The sequence below is a fragment of the Glycine max genome, chromosome 9 (assembly GCF_000004515.6).
Source record: "Glycine max cultivar Williams 82 chromosome 9, Glycine_max_v4.0, whole genome shotgun sequence".
NCBI lineage: Eukaryota > Viridiplantae > Streptophyta > Magnoliopsida > Fabales > Fabaceae > Glycine > Glycine max.
The window spans coordinates 34640658-34657196 of NC_038245.2; the positions used below are offsets into that span (position 1 = coordinate 34640658).

Sequence of the window (16539 nt, forward strand, 5' to 3'; positions counted from 1 at the left end):
CACACAGAAACAAAAACACACACACACACACACACACAGAAACAAACACACACACACACATAGAAACAAAAAAACACACACACACACACAGCCACACACACACACAGACAGAAACACACACACACAGCCACACACACACACACACACAACCACACACAAAGAGAGAAACACACACTCAACCAGAAACTGCCTCTCATTTGTTCTTCACCTGTGAGAAAGTGTTGCCTCTGTGGTGGGAATTCTTTTCCTGCGTCAAGCAAGACACAACTCTTCATTATAGGCTAATGGATAACTTCCTTCAACACTCATCTACAGCTAGAGGAAAGGACATCAATAGAAGATGGAAGATATGGTGGTTGGCTGCTACAAAGTCAATATGGCACTCAAGGAATGACTTGTTGTTTCATAATCATTCTTTTGATACCTCTAAGTTGGTTGATAATTCTATTTTCCTCACTTGGACTTGGCTCAAAGGGTGGGATAAGAACTTCAATGTTCCTTATCACCAATGGTCATCAGCAATGCCTTTAGCCTTTGCTTAAGTTTTTTATGTGTATGGTTGGGGTGGTGTTGTTTCTTTTGTGGGGTTCTTGTCTTCTGTACTTTATCAGGAGCTATTTCTATTGTGTTATTTGTAGTACCCCTGGTACTCTTTTATATCAATATATTATTAGTTTTGGCAGTTAAAAAAAAACCACACACAAAAAATACTAGTACGACAGAAACATTAAGGCAGTTTCCTCCGCTGCCTTCACCAGAGATTCCAATATGTTGCTTGCCACTACCGATGCGTACAAAGTCCGGAAACCCTCCTCCGGTTCCTATGGTTGCATTGCCTCCAACATTAGTGGCTTCACTTTGCAGCATGTGGAGGCCTTGACTTCCACTGCAGCTCATGCCAAGTTGGTTGTGCATGCCTTCTTGCTATTGAAGCACTGAGAAAGGTTGTTGCAGTGATATCCCCAACAGTATGATGTACCTGACCAGCCAATGGAGATGGTTGTGGTTGAGAATCAGCTATTGCAGCTAGGTACATTAGATTTCTCTGCAGCCTTGATTGGTTCCTGAAATAATGAGAAGAGGATCATTATGATGTTTTATGAGCACAAAAAAAGGAATAGAAGAGGAGCCAGAATCCGATGCTAAGATGTTAAGGGCAAAATCCTATAATTGTGGAGGCTTTCTATTTGAAGGCAAGCAAGGAGAATTTTGATTTGCAGAAGAAAATTTTTCGGTTTATCTAATTAAGCAACACCTCCTTAATGAATTTGTCCAAGTTCATGAATGAACAACCACTGGGTGTAGTGGCTTCCCCTGCCTTCTTCTTTAACTCCACGATCTTTTTTCTCATTTTGTTTCCTTTCTCTCCCGCCATGAAGTCATTGACCAGCTTCTCCACCTCTTCTCTCTTCACATTGGTATCAATTTCAATCCCAATTTCCCATTCTTTGCAGATATATCTACAGTTTGTTGACTGATCTGCAAAGAATGGCTAACACAACATTGGTACTCATGATACACACAGACCCTCATGATACACGCACACACACACATATACCTAACTACAATAATAAAGCATAAGCACCCTTGAAACCCAGCATTTGAAATTAGTTACATAAACAACTGTTGATGTCTATATTTGTCTGTAATTGAATTTTACCTTTTGTATGTTCTTGTATGTGATCAGTGTAATTTGCTATATAAACAACTGTTGTTCATGGTGAGTGAACCTTAGATTCCCGTTTGAGACTGAATGCAATGACTCTTGTGGACAGTTTGCATTAGTCATTGTATTTAGTCTTGAATTGTCCGTTTGGACAGTTTGGAGAGACTGGTATTTTTATGTTAGATTCATTCGTGAAGGTTATTATTATTTTCATTAATTTGATTAAATTTCGGTTCAATGCATTTTAAGTTGTTCTGCGAGTGCATACTTGATTATCGGGAAATTCATTTGACCGATGTCATGTCGTGTACTTGGAGACCAATGTGAAATGCTGCCGAAATTTAGTAAAATTTTTGTAAATAATGGTAACCCTGACGTTTGAAGCTAACATAAAAGATAGTTTTCCTAAATGGGATAGGGTCACACCTATAAATAAAAAAGTGAGATTTTCATGCATGGAATTGCTTAGATGGATCGAAGTTGGATGAATGAAAGTCGCATGAGTCCAGAATATGAGGATGGCGTCGAACAGTTCTTGCAATTTTCTTCAGAAAGAGGTCGACCAAATGAAGAAGGAAAATATTATTGTCCTTGCATCAACTGTTTGAATGGAAGACGACAATTACTGGATGATATACGGGACCATCTATTGTGTGATGGGATTAAGAAGAATTACACGACGTGGATATGGCATGGTGAAGTCACAGACATACAAAGTGGGTCCCAAACTGAACCGTTTGATGTAGAAATGGGAGATCGGTTAGAGGACATCATTTGTGACCTTGGACAAGAGTCTTTCCAGCAAGCACACGCCCCTGTGGATGAAGGATTGCAGAGTGATTCTAAGAAGCCTTTGTATGCAGGGTGCAAGAATTCCTTAACCCTGTTGTCTACTGTGTTAAGTCTGGTTAATGTCAAGGTCAGGTATGGGTGGAGTGACAAAAGTTTCACCTCACTGCTTGAGGTAGTGCACAATCTGCTTCTAGAGGACAACACATTGCCTAAAAGTTACTATAAGGCGAAAAAGATATTGTGTCCGATGGGTATGGAGTATCAAAAGATTCATGCTTGCCCCAATGATTGCATATTGTACAAGCATGAATTCCAAGAAATATCCAAATGCCCTATCTGTGGGACATCACAGTACAAAGTGAAGGATGAATAAGAAAGTAGTTCTGATGACAACTCCAACAAGGGCCCCCCAGTGAAGGTTTTGTGGTATCTTCCAATCATTCCAAGATTTAAGCGTCTTTTTTCTAATGAGGATGACGCAAAAGACCTTACATGACATGCAAATGGAAGGGTTTCTGATGGAATGGTCTGTCATCCGGTTGATTGTTCGCAGTGGAAGAAGATTGATGGTTTGTATCCAGATTCTGGGAAAGAGCCAAGAAATCTTAGACTTGGACTAGCCAGTGATGGAATGAATCCATATGGCACTTTAAGCACTCAACACAGTTCATGGCCAGTTCTGCTAGTAATTTACAATTTGCCTCCTTGGTTGTGCATGAAGCGAAAATATATGATGTTGTCTATGGTGACATCGGGCCCAAGACAGCCAGGAAATGACATTGATGTGTATCTAAGTCCGTTGGTTGAAGATCTGATAAAGTTGTGGGACGAGGGGGTTGTAATGTTTGATGTGTTTCGCAAGGAGACCTTTGAAATGCGTGCAATGCTTTTTTGTACCATTAATGACTTTCCAGCATACAGGAATCTCAGCGGTTACAGTGTTAAGGGTCATCATGCATACCCCATCTGTGAAGAAAACACAAGTTACATACAACTTAAACATGGCAGAAAAACAGTGTACAGTAGGCATCACCGCTTTCTAACACCCAATCATCCTTACAGACGACTGAAAAAAGCTTTTAATGGAAGTCAAGAGCATGATATTGCGTCGATACCATTGACTGGTGAGCAGGTATATCAGCGGGTTCGACACTTGAATACTGTATTTGGGAAGACCCAAAAGAAGTATAAAAGTCAGAGTTGCATATGGAAGAAGAGGTCTATTTTCTTTGATCTTCCGTACTGGTGTGATCTTGACGTTAGACATTGTATTGATGTTATGCATGTGGAGAAAAATGTTTGTGACAGTGTGATTGGGACGCTCCTTAACATTCAAGGCAAGACGAAGAATGACTTGAATACCCGTCAAGATCTAGCTAATATGGGTATACGATCACAATTGCATCCAAGGTCTGATGGGAAGAAAATTTACCTGCCCCCAGCCTGCCATACATTGTCCAAGAAGGAGAAGAAAAGTTTTTGTTAGTGTCTTTGTCAGGTGAAGGTTCCACAAGGATACTCTTCAAATATTAAGATCCTTGTGCAGTTGAAGGAGCTTAAGCTGGCAGGGTTAAAGTCTCACGATTGTCATGTGCTCATGCAACAATTGTTAGCCGTGGCTATACGAGACATCTTGCCAAACAAAGTCAGGTTAGCGATAACTCGTCTGTGCTTTTTCTTCCATGCTATATGTAGCAAAGTCATTGATCCAGTCAAGTTTGATGAGCTGGAAAATGAGGCCGCAATTATACTGTGCCAGTTGGAGATGTATTTTCCCCCTGCTTTCTTTGACATCATGATTCACTTGATTGTGGATCTGGTCAGAGAAATCAAATGTTGTGGTCCTGTTTATCTACGATGGATGTTCCCGGTTGAGCGATACATGAAGATCTTAAAAGGGTATACACAGAATCTATATCGTTCAGAAGCATCTATTGTTGAGAGGTACATTGCAGAAGAAGCCATTGAATTTTGTTCAGAATACTTAGAGAAGGCTAAACCTGTTGGGCTTCCTGAGTCTCGGCATGATAACAGAGTGGGTGGTAAGGGTTCAAGAGGACTTCATGTGATCACTCCAAGTGTAGAAGATTTGTTACAAGCTCACTTGTATGTCTTGAACAACAGTAATGAAGTTTTACCATACATAGTTAAGCATGAAGCTTTAGTCAAACAGAATAATCCGAAAATGTCAAAGAATTGAGTGTTGAAAAAGCATAACAAGACTTTCTGTGATTGGTTTAAAGATAAAATCTTTACAGATGAGAATGCTTCAGAAACATTAAGAAAGCTAGCAGATGGGCCTAAAAGAAATGTTATAACCTGGCAAGGATACGACATAAATAGGTATTCATTTTACACAAAAGCACAAGATGACAAAAGTACAATGCAGAACAGTGGGGTCACCCTAAGGGCTGCATCTCAACACTTCGCAAGTGTCAATGATGCCAATCCCTGTGTAGCTTTCATCCCTTACTTTGGGTTCATTGATGAAATTTGGGAGCTTAAGTATGTGAAATTTATGGTATGTGTTTTCAAATGTAAATGGGTTGACAGCAACACCGGTGTGCGCACCAATGATATAGGATTTACGCTAGTAGACCTAAAGAAACTTGGTTACCACAATGACCCTTTTATCATGGCAGAACAAGCTAGACAAGTATTTTACGTGCAAGACCCTTGTGATGAAAGGTGGTACGTGGTTCTGCAGGGCAAAACAATTGGTGTTAATGTAGAAGATGATGATTCATACATGGACACCTATGTTAGTCCTTTGACCGCTCAAATCACTCCTAACGTTGTCGGAGAAGAAGAAGCTGACGACGTTCATGCTAATCGAAATGATCATGATGAAGGAGAATTGATTAACATCTTCTAATGTAATTTTCTGCAGAGACAGAGGTCACCAAAGCAAGTAAGTGACAGCTACATTTTTCTTTGATTGAGGCATCGGTTTTTGGTTTTAGATGTTATCCTTAGGACTTGATACAGCTCATGTTTGTCGCCAGTTTCATCATCCACCACTCTTTTCTTCTCTGTCTTCTTACGTTTATTGTTGTTAAACTCATATTTATGCTTTCTTCCCTTCATGTCTTGTTTTATCACAACTTTAGCCGAATCTCCTATCTTCAACACAGTTGAATCTCCTATCTTATTCTCCAATGACACACTTTGATGGTCTGTATCTCTTTTCTTCGTATGTTCTAGTGCTTCAGCTTCAGAATGCATAAAGCAATTAGAATTTTTCAGTGATCACCAAAGGCTTCTGCATCAGCATTGACACTCTCTACCCTCTTTGGTTTATGCTTCTGTGCTGCATTCCGTGCTTCCTCGTTATAAATCTCAGATTTATTAGAGGTTGCACTAGAACGATCAGCACCAATCTGTGCTTCTTCCTCGTCTACCAGCTCAATATCTTTCCTTTCAACTCTTGTTTGGCCAACACATCTGGTCAAGTCTTTATCACAGTAGGTACTTATTGTCCTTACTATAGGTTTCTTCTTTTTAAATTAATTCATTAACTGTGCCTCAAATTAGGCTATTTAACTTTGTTTCATGAATAGGTAGTTGTGTCTCCGGTAAAACCACCTCCAAAGCCCGATCCGGAGGTCGATGATCCGCTTTATCTGATGGAATTGACCATCCTAGAGCTTTTCTTGAGGCCTTAGTAGGTTAGATGGGATGCCACCGTGTTCGGGGTCTTTAATCCAGATTCCCCCCTCTACATAAAGCACAAAGACCTCTCCGAAATCGCACACGGTGGTCAATGTCTCAGCATATCAGTGTTACAGTTGTGGATTATGTAAGTCTTTATATAAAAGGCTTTTAATTACCTAAGTTATGGCTTTCGATTCATAAATATTTAACTTTGACTTAACATAAATAGGCATCTCACTGAAACATGTATGCGAGTGGGGAATTATGATATCTATGGATTCCTCGAGCCACAGTCCATTCAGAGGTCTGGGCAATCGCAGTTTGAGTCTGAAAGTTACATAAAGAGTTGGATGCAGAGTTCACAACGCGATGTTTATCTTGGACCCTACCTAAATGGGTAAGTCACAAAATAACTAAATTTAATTAATGTTTACTAATGTACTAACCCATTTTAGGTTCCACTGCAGCGAACACTGGCAGATAGTGGTCATCCTGCCCAAGGAACACCTAGTTGTCTGGTTTTGTTCATTGCATAACAGGCCAGACAACTACCTTAAGGGGATTATTAATAGGTTAGTGTTCTTTTCAATACATTTGCATTGTAATACCTCAACGTACAACACCAGTTTTTAATTGTTACTCATATGGAACAGTGCTATCAAGGGTCTTGATGATGCTCTACAGCCTAAATCAAAGGCTTCTGCTAGGTGGATTGTCATCAAGGTACGCCATTTACATAAAACTTCCACTTATATATATTTCTTTGTGTCTGTACACTAGTTGTTTAATTAATATCCAAATTTCATTATGTATTTAGTGTAATAGACAAAAAGGAAGTACTAGGTGCGGCTACTATGTGATGCACTGGATGTCCACCATCATTTTAGGAACTTTTAGGAATAATTGGGAAGCGGTAAGTTTATTTCAAGCAAAATCGATTTATTTATAATTTGTATTACATTATTAACTTATTATGATTTATTTCATCATGCAGTATTTTAACGATCCTAGACCATTGGAGCCAGAGAGATTAAAAGCATTGCGGATCCAGTGGGCACAGTTTTATCTCCGAGTTAGAGATCAGGCCTAGGATTTAGAGACATTATCTTTAGCTTTAGTTTACTTTGGTTTAACATTTTTTACATTTTCTATGTAACATGAACATTGAATTCATTTGATGATTGTTCTTTATGATAAATCAATTATTTGATGTTTATTATCATTAAAACTGCTTGAAAGCAGAATAAAATGTTTATTTGCTGTGAATTGGGTCTGAAATTGCATTTGACAGGTACAATTTTGGGTTTACTGTAAAAACAGAAAGTATATATAAAAAAATACTTGAAAAAAACATCGGTTATTGACAAAAACCGATGTTAATATCATAAACAACATCGGTTATTTACAAAAACCGATGTCGATATGAACCTTAACATCGGTTGTAATAAAAAACCGATGTTAACGTTTGTATATTAACATCGGTTATTTGTGTATAACCGATGTCAGCGTTTGTATTTTAACATCGGTTATCTGTAGGTAACCGATGTCAACTCTTGTACATTAACATCGGTTATTATAAATAACCGATGTGAACATTTGAATATTAACATCGGTTATGTACACATAACCGACGTTATACACAAAGAACTACACCAAATAAATGTATGCATCATCAACGTTGACATCGATTTTCTAGCAAAACTTATGTTAATGGAATATATTAACATCGGTTATCGTAGGAAACCGATATTAATGTATTACATTAACATCGGTTTTTCTAAAAAACAGATGTTAATATAACATATTAACATCGGTTTTATTGGAAAACCGATGTCAACGTTCATCATGCGTACACCTTTTTTGTTGTTGTTCATTGTGTTTAACATTGGCTATTTAGAGAACCGATGTTGTCATATACATGTTAACATCGGTTCTCCAAAACCGATGTTAACATTGATACATTCAACATCGGCACTTTCAACATCGGTTTTAGAATCGATGTAGAATGTTCTAAATAACCGATGTTAAAAGTGTATTTTCTAATAGTGGTACAATCGTATTTAACACAAGGACATCTAATCCCCTATCATTGTGATAACAATCTTGTTGACTAGCTTTGCTTACAAACTCTTCAACCCCCTTGACAAAATACTCTTTCGAGTCGCTTCTACCACTATAACATCGTACATCCTACAATGACTCAAAAGAATATAGTTCATGTTCTGTATATTTAATAAAAAAAATACGAACATTTATGAATCACATGCATAATCTTAAAGTGATCTCTATTATTAGTAGCAACAATTTTGGTCATGTTTTAGGTGAAAAAAATCACATACATATAATGTTTGACTTTCTAAATGAGCAAAGCATGGAATATAAATAATATGACCACAATCACAAGTATACTTAACACATTTAAAATACAAAATTTCGAGCAATTAAAATAAAAAAAAATCACAACTAACATGAACAATGAAACGTACATGTGAGTAAGGGAGCAATCACGTAACACAATCTTACCTATGAACCTGAGAGTAGGAGAGAAAGAGAAAAGTTTAAAAATAATTAGCAATTTTTCTATCTAAAAATCTTATCATGGGAAATGACATTAAATGTGTTTTGCAAGTATTCAGCATGAGTTTTGCCTTATATAAATCTCTAAAACATATATCATTATTTTACAATTTATAATTTTTTTGATAAACTTAATAAAACTTCAAAAAAAAAACTAAAATATTAATTAATCAAAATAAAATTATAATAAGTCATTGACGCCAAAAAAAAATTCCAAAAGAAAAATATATTGATTAAATGAAAAAAAATAATCAACACATTCAGCTTGATATAATAAAATAATAAATTAAAATACTAATTTCTTGAAAAATTGCAAATCGGTTGGTGTAAACTACATACAACACAAGTAGCTCTACCATTCTAAACAGGTAAAAAAATCCATGCATCCAATAGTCCCCAAATTAGGGTAAACATCTAGTTTTAAACCAAAATCGTCAATATATCTCTTTCAAATCAACATTAAATGAAAGTCATTCATAGATATATTATTTCGGTTAAAAAAATATTAAAATAAATGAAATGGTTCATTCAACTCCGTTAAAAGACAATTCATTTTTTGGACATGGATGGTTGTTAGCTATAACCAAGGAAACCACATTCTACCGCAATTATAGATTAAAAAAAAAAAACTAAGACTACACAACAATAATTTTTTTATAAAATAATATTGAATAAAATTGACATGCAACTCATTGCTAATGCCCCAATGATCAATCAATTAGTCATTAAGTAAGCAATTATTATCAAATATTTTACGGTATTAAATATATATAATTCATCCTAGAAGTTGAAAATTGTTAATAAATCCTATCTATTTATCAAACAACATTTATTTTAAAATTATTTTTTCAGTTTAAACAAATCGGCCATTATATTTTACATTATAAAGGGAACACTATCTTTTTTTTCATTTGAATCAAGTAAAAAACGAGAATGAAAATATAATCTAATCTGCTATCTACTATCTACTATATTATAAAAGAGAACCCCAGAAAAATTACTGGTGTGTCCATGCTTCAGCTGATGACATGTGTCCAATTTATTAGTTTTTTGGTCATTTTGAGTGTCCAATTCCCACTCTTGGTTGTGCCATGTTGCTTGGGAAAGAATGCATTTCCGGAATCTTAGTGGACAGAGTTTATGGCCCGACCCTCTTTTATTGCCTGACACGTGCCATTTTTTTGGTGTTTTGGTATTTTCATTTTGCTTTCAACTGAGACATCAGCAACCAGCTTTTTCCTCTTGACTTCATCTCCTTATTTCATTTTTTTAAAAACAAATTTAGCCAAAACGAAAAGCTGGCAGCAAAATCAGACACAGTGCCAATTCATGCTTATCAATGTTAATTTTTTTCAATTTAACTTATAAAATAATTATTATAAAAATTAATAAATTTTTTATATATGATAATTTTTTATTAAATAACAATATAATTGGTACAAATATTATTCATTTATTAAATTTTAGTTTAAAAAAATAAAAGTATCATAAGTTTATAAGTCATTCATATTTATTTTAAAAAAATATATAAATATAAAAAAATAATATAATTTACTAATAAATCCAAAGATTTCCTTTTTATCCAAATCCAAAGACTAAATGTATATAAATTTATATGAAAACTCATTCAAAAGATTGATTTTTATTAAAGTTTTTTATCATTAATTAATCATAATTTTTTTTAGCATAGCTTATAAAATAATTAAAATAATTTTTACAATTTAATGTATAGAGTATCAATAAAAGAGAGTAGTGTATATATAAAAACATAAAAAAGTATATAAATAAAAATCAGCTTATTTTAAATTATAAAACTTTTATCAGCTTAAACTAATTTATTTCTTGAACGTAACAATCAATTAAATTAGCACAGAAGATAAAAAATAGTTGAAAAAGAAACAAAAGAACAACAAAAAAATACATGGACGAGTAGTAGAAATGAAAAAGATCTAACTCCTTTTATTCACCATAAAAAAGAGGAGTATAGGAAAAATACTATTGTATCCCAGCTTAAAATGTTGCCATGTGTCCCTTTTATTGGATTTTTGATCATTTTGGGTGCCCAGTTGAGAGTGTTTTGGTTGTGACATGTGTTTGCTGAGTAATCCAATCTTCACCCACGTGTCTTCTTCTTCTTCTGCAGTCTTCTCACCAACTTGAAAGTTATTGCCTTTGATTACGTCATTTCCTCAGCAAGCTTTCTTTCTTCATCATTTTGCTTCCCCCGTTTGCTTTGTTTCTTCTTCATTTTTGTGGTATATCTGTTTCATCTTCACTTCGAGTTTATGCTTTTGTTTTCTGCTGAGTTTTGAAATTTCTGTTCGAATAAAGGTTTTACTTTTGCTGTTGTGCATCTTTTTTTCAGGGTCATGGTTTAACTTTTCTTTTCTGTTATGCGTGTTTATTTGGTGATTCATAGTTTTTTGTTTCGTGTTTCTTCTTCCTCTTTCGTTGCTTCTGTAGTTCAAGGTGGGACTGTTGTGCATGTCTGTGTTTGGTGGGGCTGTTGTTGTTTTCCTGCGGTTCTTTTTCTTTGATTTGTCTGATTTTTTGTGGTTTTATTTTTGGAACAGGCTACAGTAACAACGACGACTTTGGCAAAGAAGTTGTCGGAGAAGTTAAAAGGAAGATAGAGGTTCTTCTCTTTTGATTTTATTAAAACAGTGTTTAAGTTTTGATTTTATTTTTGTTGTTATGCATGTTTTCTTCTTAATAATAATTATTTTTTCTTACTGATTTTTCAACTCTATTTCTGGTTCCTTTTTATTTTTCTGGGCTATCGACGAAGAAGCATCCAGCAGGCAAGTTTTTCCCCTTTTGTTGTTATGCATGTTTGTTTCATTACTCCCTATGATATTGTGTGTATATGTCAATTTGTTTGGGCCCCTTGGGTGGAGTACCCTCAAGTATAGGGTATTTGGTTTTACTAAATTATGATGGAAAAAGCATTGACTGTTGATGAAGACCTTCATATTTTTATATAGATGATTAATAAACTATTTTCTAAGTTTAACTACTTCTTCTATGAATGTCAAATTGCTATCATAATCTAAATTCCAAGTTTGCAGTTACGAGACAATTTTTCTGTTGTTTCCAGATTTGGGCTTGCGGCATACAACTGTATTCCATCTAATTAGTTGCCTCAATGGATCCTTTTGATGATCTTCCAACAAGAGAGATTCAATGATATCACTACTTTCTTTTTGTTGATTGAAAACCCTACTCTAAACTTTGTTCCTGTGACATTTGTTTTTACTATGGTGTGCAGTGGCCGAAAGAGGCATGGATTCTGGGTCAAGATGTTTCTCCTGGGTGTTGCAGATTATTTTGGTATCGCAAGGAATGATCCCAAAGTAATAATTTCCCCTCTCTTTTTATTTTATTTTTGTGGTTGAGTCACGGGATTCTTCTCTAGTTAAAGCTGTTCAGATTCAAAATAGGAAGCAAATTAGGTGACTGATGAAATTTCCAAAATAGGTACTTGCACAGGAAATAGGTACTTCCATGAGGGTCACAAATGATTAAAGTTCAATTTCATTATTTAATCTCTTATTCTCTTTCAAGTATTATACTATACAATAGTGTTTTTATAAAAATAGGTTTTCTTTTGCATTATTCGACTTATTATTTGTAGTAACCATGATCAATAATCAACAGGGAGATTCACCAGCATAGATGCAGATTTAAATGTCTTGACGGGTTGTTGGTGTTCTTTTTCCTGTTACTTTATTCTTTGAAATTAATGTTACTATTATTCAATATTTGATGCTTGCCTTTATACTGCAAAATTTGTGTGTAACTGCAGCACATCAGCCTATTAAAGAGATATTAGAAAAAGAAAAAAGGTACGTCTCTTTTTTATGTTAGTGTTATGCTTGGTATCTATGGGTTTGTCACTGCTTTTGATGGTAAGTTACAGTTAGGTTGCATGCATAAATCTTTCCATAAAGTCTACATGCTATTTGCATGTGTTACTTACTTACTAATACCATTTACCTTTTAAAATCACTAATCTGAATTTTCACATTCCTGATGATGAAGATCTGGGAAGAGTTATAAAGCTTTCAAATTGAGTTGAAGTGATTGAGTTTGGATTTTTTTTTCTTTGGCAAGGAGATTAAAGAGAGAATGAAAAAATGATGGAGGTTGTGATTGTTGCAATTGCTGCTACACTTGTAAATCTTCTGATGGGATGGGATAGTTCAACTATTGCAGGTTTGTATTTTCTCATCTAATAATTATGTTGTGTTAGTGTTTTTTCAGTTATGTGTGTGTTTTGAAAATCTCAATGTCATGTATGATCATAATCTATGCATTCATTTGTTCTCTCATATAGTGTTTTATGATTTGGGAACATGAAACTCAAATGATAATTACCCCAATTCTCAAATAATTAGAATAGGAATTGCAAAAAGGATGTGTTGTTAGATCTCATTACTGAAATTGAACATACATGTTTGTACACTCTTGCAGCGGGTATGACAGAGCCTTAGGATATAGTTGCCTACTGGAGTTCATGGCCTGGGATCTTTGGAGTTCGTCCTATGCCCAAGGTTTCTCTGAGTCACATTCCTTTCCGAAGAGCCCCAGAGGACTCACTAGAATAAGGTTGGTCAAAGACAATGAATGTCTAAAGATAGAATAAAGATACTCAATAACACGGACCACCCCTTTTATATATTCATGGATGTACTCTCTGTCTGTTTCCCTTTCATTTCTGTTACTGCATTCTTTTCCAATTAGACTGAAACCTGCATGTCAAAGTAGCTTTCAGCGAGACTATTCTGATCTTAACTCTAGGTACAACAGTAACAGAATATGGTACAAAAAGGAATAACAACACCATATCTATCAAAATTTCTCAACTTATTTCTTAATCCCTTCTTCGTTTGCAGAAAAAGAGAGCTGAAAAGGAAAAAAAAAATGAACAGTAAAATAAGGAAAAGGGGGAAGGGGATTGAGGGTGTATATTACTGTTTAACAAAAACAAAAAAGGTTATTTTTTTAAAATTATGATAACCTTTTTACTAGCGTGATTTTATCAAATTGTTGTAAATATTTATCATAATGATGATAATAATAATCTATATTATATAAAAGAAAACGTCACAAATTTCATGTGTTATCACTATATTCATTCTTATTATATAATAATTACATAATCACTAATTATTAGAATATTCTAATTAATAACACTAATATACTTTTTATTCTAATTAAGATAATTATAATTATAGTAACCAATCATGATTAGAATATTCTAAAAAAATAAATAATTATATTTTCTAATTCAAATTACTTAATAACACAAATATATTTTTATTCTAATTTAAATTTGATTAACACTAATATGTTTTTTGGTAATTATGATAACTATTTTAATCATCATAATTTTATTAAATTGTCGTAAATATTTATTATAATGATGATAGTAAAAACAAATTAAATGCTATCTTAAATAATAATAATAATAATAATAATAATAATAATAATAATAATAATAACTACTTACATTTTTATTAATAAAAAATACAATAGTTAAATACATTAAAAAGTTATAATAATATAAAATTAATACTCATGTAAGGCAGTATAATCGGCACTGTTGTGACAATTTTCTCTGGGACAGTATGTGATTTGGTTGAAAGACGCCCTATGTTGATAACATCTTCTATCATGTTCTTCCTTAGTGGTTTGGTAATGTTGTTATTGTTCTGTTAGCGAGGATAATTGATGGGGTTGTCATTGCTCTTGCTGTTACTCTTACTCCTCTCTACATATCTGAGGTAGTGCCGGCTGACATCAGGGGCCAATTGAACACTTATTCTCAGAACCTTGGGCCGCTACAAGCAACAGGAGTTAGAGTGTGGATAATATTTAATATTTAATCCATTTGATTTGATGTAACATTATATTAGTAGCTACTTTAAAATTTCCTTTGTTATTTTGCTTTTCCTTTTTTATGCATATTTTGCATTGATCAATTCTTACAGCAGCACATTATTTATAAATGCAAACAATTAAGAGAGGGGTAAAATAATTATTTTAATATTATATAATTATATATTAAAAAAAATATGCATAGGTAAAAAAATGTATTTCACAAATAAAAACTTATATTTTGTAATCTAATTTCATCAAATTTAATTCGGCCGAATAAAAATCATGAAATAAATTATTATATATAAATTCAATTATTAATAACATTAAAATCGTGAAAAATAACAATATATATATATATATATATATTTATATAAATATTATACTAATATTTATAAAATTAAGGAAGAAGAGGTGCGAGTGCAATAATAAGTCTTCTTTTCGTTAATAGTATCAATTACATTTGGGGAAAGAAATACTAGTGTTAGACATAGAAAATAATGATTTTTTTGTAAAATCGAATGACAGAAGAGTATTGGGTGCAATACTGTAATTTACTAAAAAAATATAGAAAATGTAAGTGTAATTTATTATTATTATTATTATTATTATTATTATTATTATTATTGGATTAGCTTGAATTAAAAAAATAAAGCCAACCATTAAATTAAAAAATCAAAACAAAGAAAACGGTTTTGATCATTTTAGACATCAACACTCCTCTCTAATTAAGTTCTTTGCGTGCAATCATAGCTACCAGTTTGATTCCACTAGATCAACAAACATGTGACAAAGCAAGACATATATCTAGAGACCATACCTGGACGGTTGAAATTTTAAAACAATATTTTGTTAATTTAGTTGTTGAACAATTATTTAGTTATTAATATTCAGCTTTTTGTTTTGTTAATTTTATTATTCTCACCATTATTTAGTTATTAATATTCAGCTTTTTATGTTTTAACACTTAATTGCATTTTATAGGTATATTGCAAATTAAATACGACCCGTGTGTTACGCACGGGGTTACATTGCAGAGGAAAATAAAATAGGTGAGTCTCTTGCTACTTGCTTGATTAACTAAATTTGGATTCTCTTATTTTTTTTTTTTGAATCAAAAAGAATATGTATTAATTCAAAAAAAAAAACAGTTTGATACAAGGTGATCAAAACGATCCAACCAAACAAACAGGACCAAAGCAAAAACCTAACAGCCTACATCATTAGCTTTGCAACATGACTTCTAAGAGTTGGATATTGCCAACTTCTATACACTATGTTGTCAATGATATTCCTTTCTATAACCTGTTTATCCACAACTGTGCCAAAGCACATGCTATTTCTATAGTGCCACACATTATAAACTGTCTCCGCTGTTGCCATTTTCAGCAGAGCACTTTTCCAACCTTTACCTTTGGTGTTCTCAATAATCCAAGCAAGCTCCATATCCCACTCCCTCGGATCATGTCTTCTACCCAGCCAATCCAAAATGTTCCCCAAATTTCTCTAGTGCCACTGCAGTTGAAGAAAAGATGATTTATAGACTCATCAGCACAGTTACAAATACTGCAATCACTACTTTGGATCATTCTAAATCTTCTTAATCTATCTTTAGTAGAGAGCTTTTTGTGACAAGCAAGCCACAAGCAAATGACAGCTCGCGGTCTAGCCTTGTTCCCACACATCACAGACCTCCACGACACTCTTTGGTGTTCCTCTGTCAGCCCATGATACATAGCACTCATAGGAAACTTCTGTCTACTGAGAGCTTGGTCCCAATGTTGTTGTATCTGACCCAGTTTATCTCTTTGCTTCATAATGTTCTTAAGGATCCAAGAACTATTAGGCCTGACAAAAGCAGTAATAGCATCATTGCCCTTCAGATAATATGTATGAACCCACATCACCCAAAGATTCTCAGAATTTCTGCAAATATTCCAAAGACATTTCATCAGACTAACAATGTTCCA

The 16539-nt window shown here is 33.8% G+C and overlaps 1 long non-coding RNA gene across 6 annotated transcripts; it reads left to right on the forward strand.

Annotated features, from left to right (window-relative positions):
- Nucleotides 1–10618: 10618 nt before the first annotated feature.
- LOC106794593 (uncharacterized) lies at nt 10619–14633 on the forward strand. Of its 6 annotated transcripts, none has more exons than XR_005886543.1 (4): nt 10619–11020; nt 11263–12534; nt 12803–12904; nt 13163–13566. It is a non-coding gene; the product is annotated as an uncharacterized lncRNA (long non-coding RNA). The 6 variants fall into 6 exon arrangements; XR_005886544.1 differs by having other exon boundaries at nt 10619–10944; XR_005886545.1 differs by having other exon boundaries at nt 10631–11809; nt 11958–12534.
- The last annotated feature ends 1906 nt before the right edge of the window (nt 14634–16539 follow it).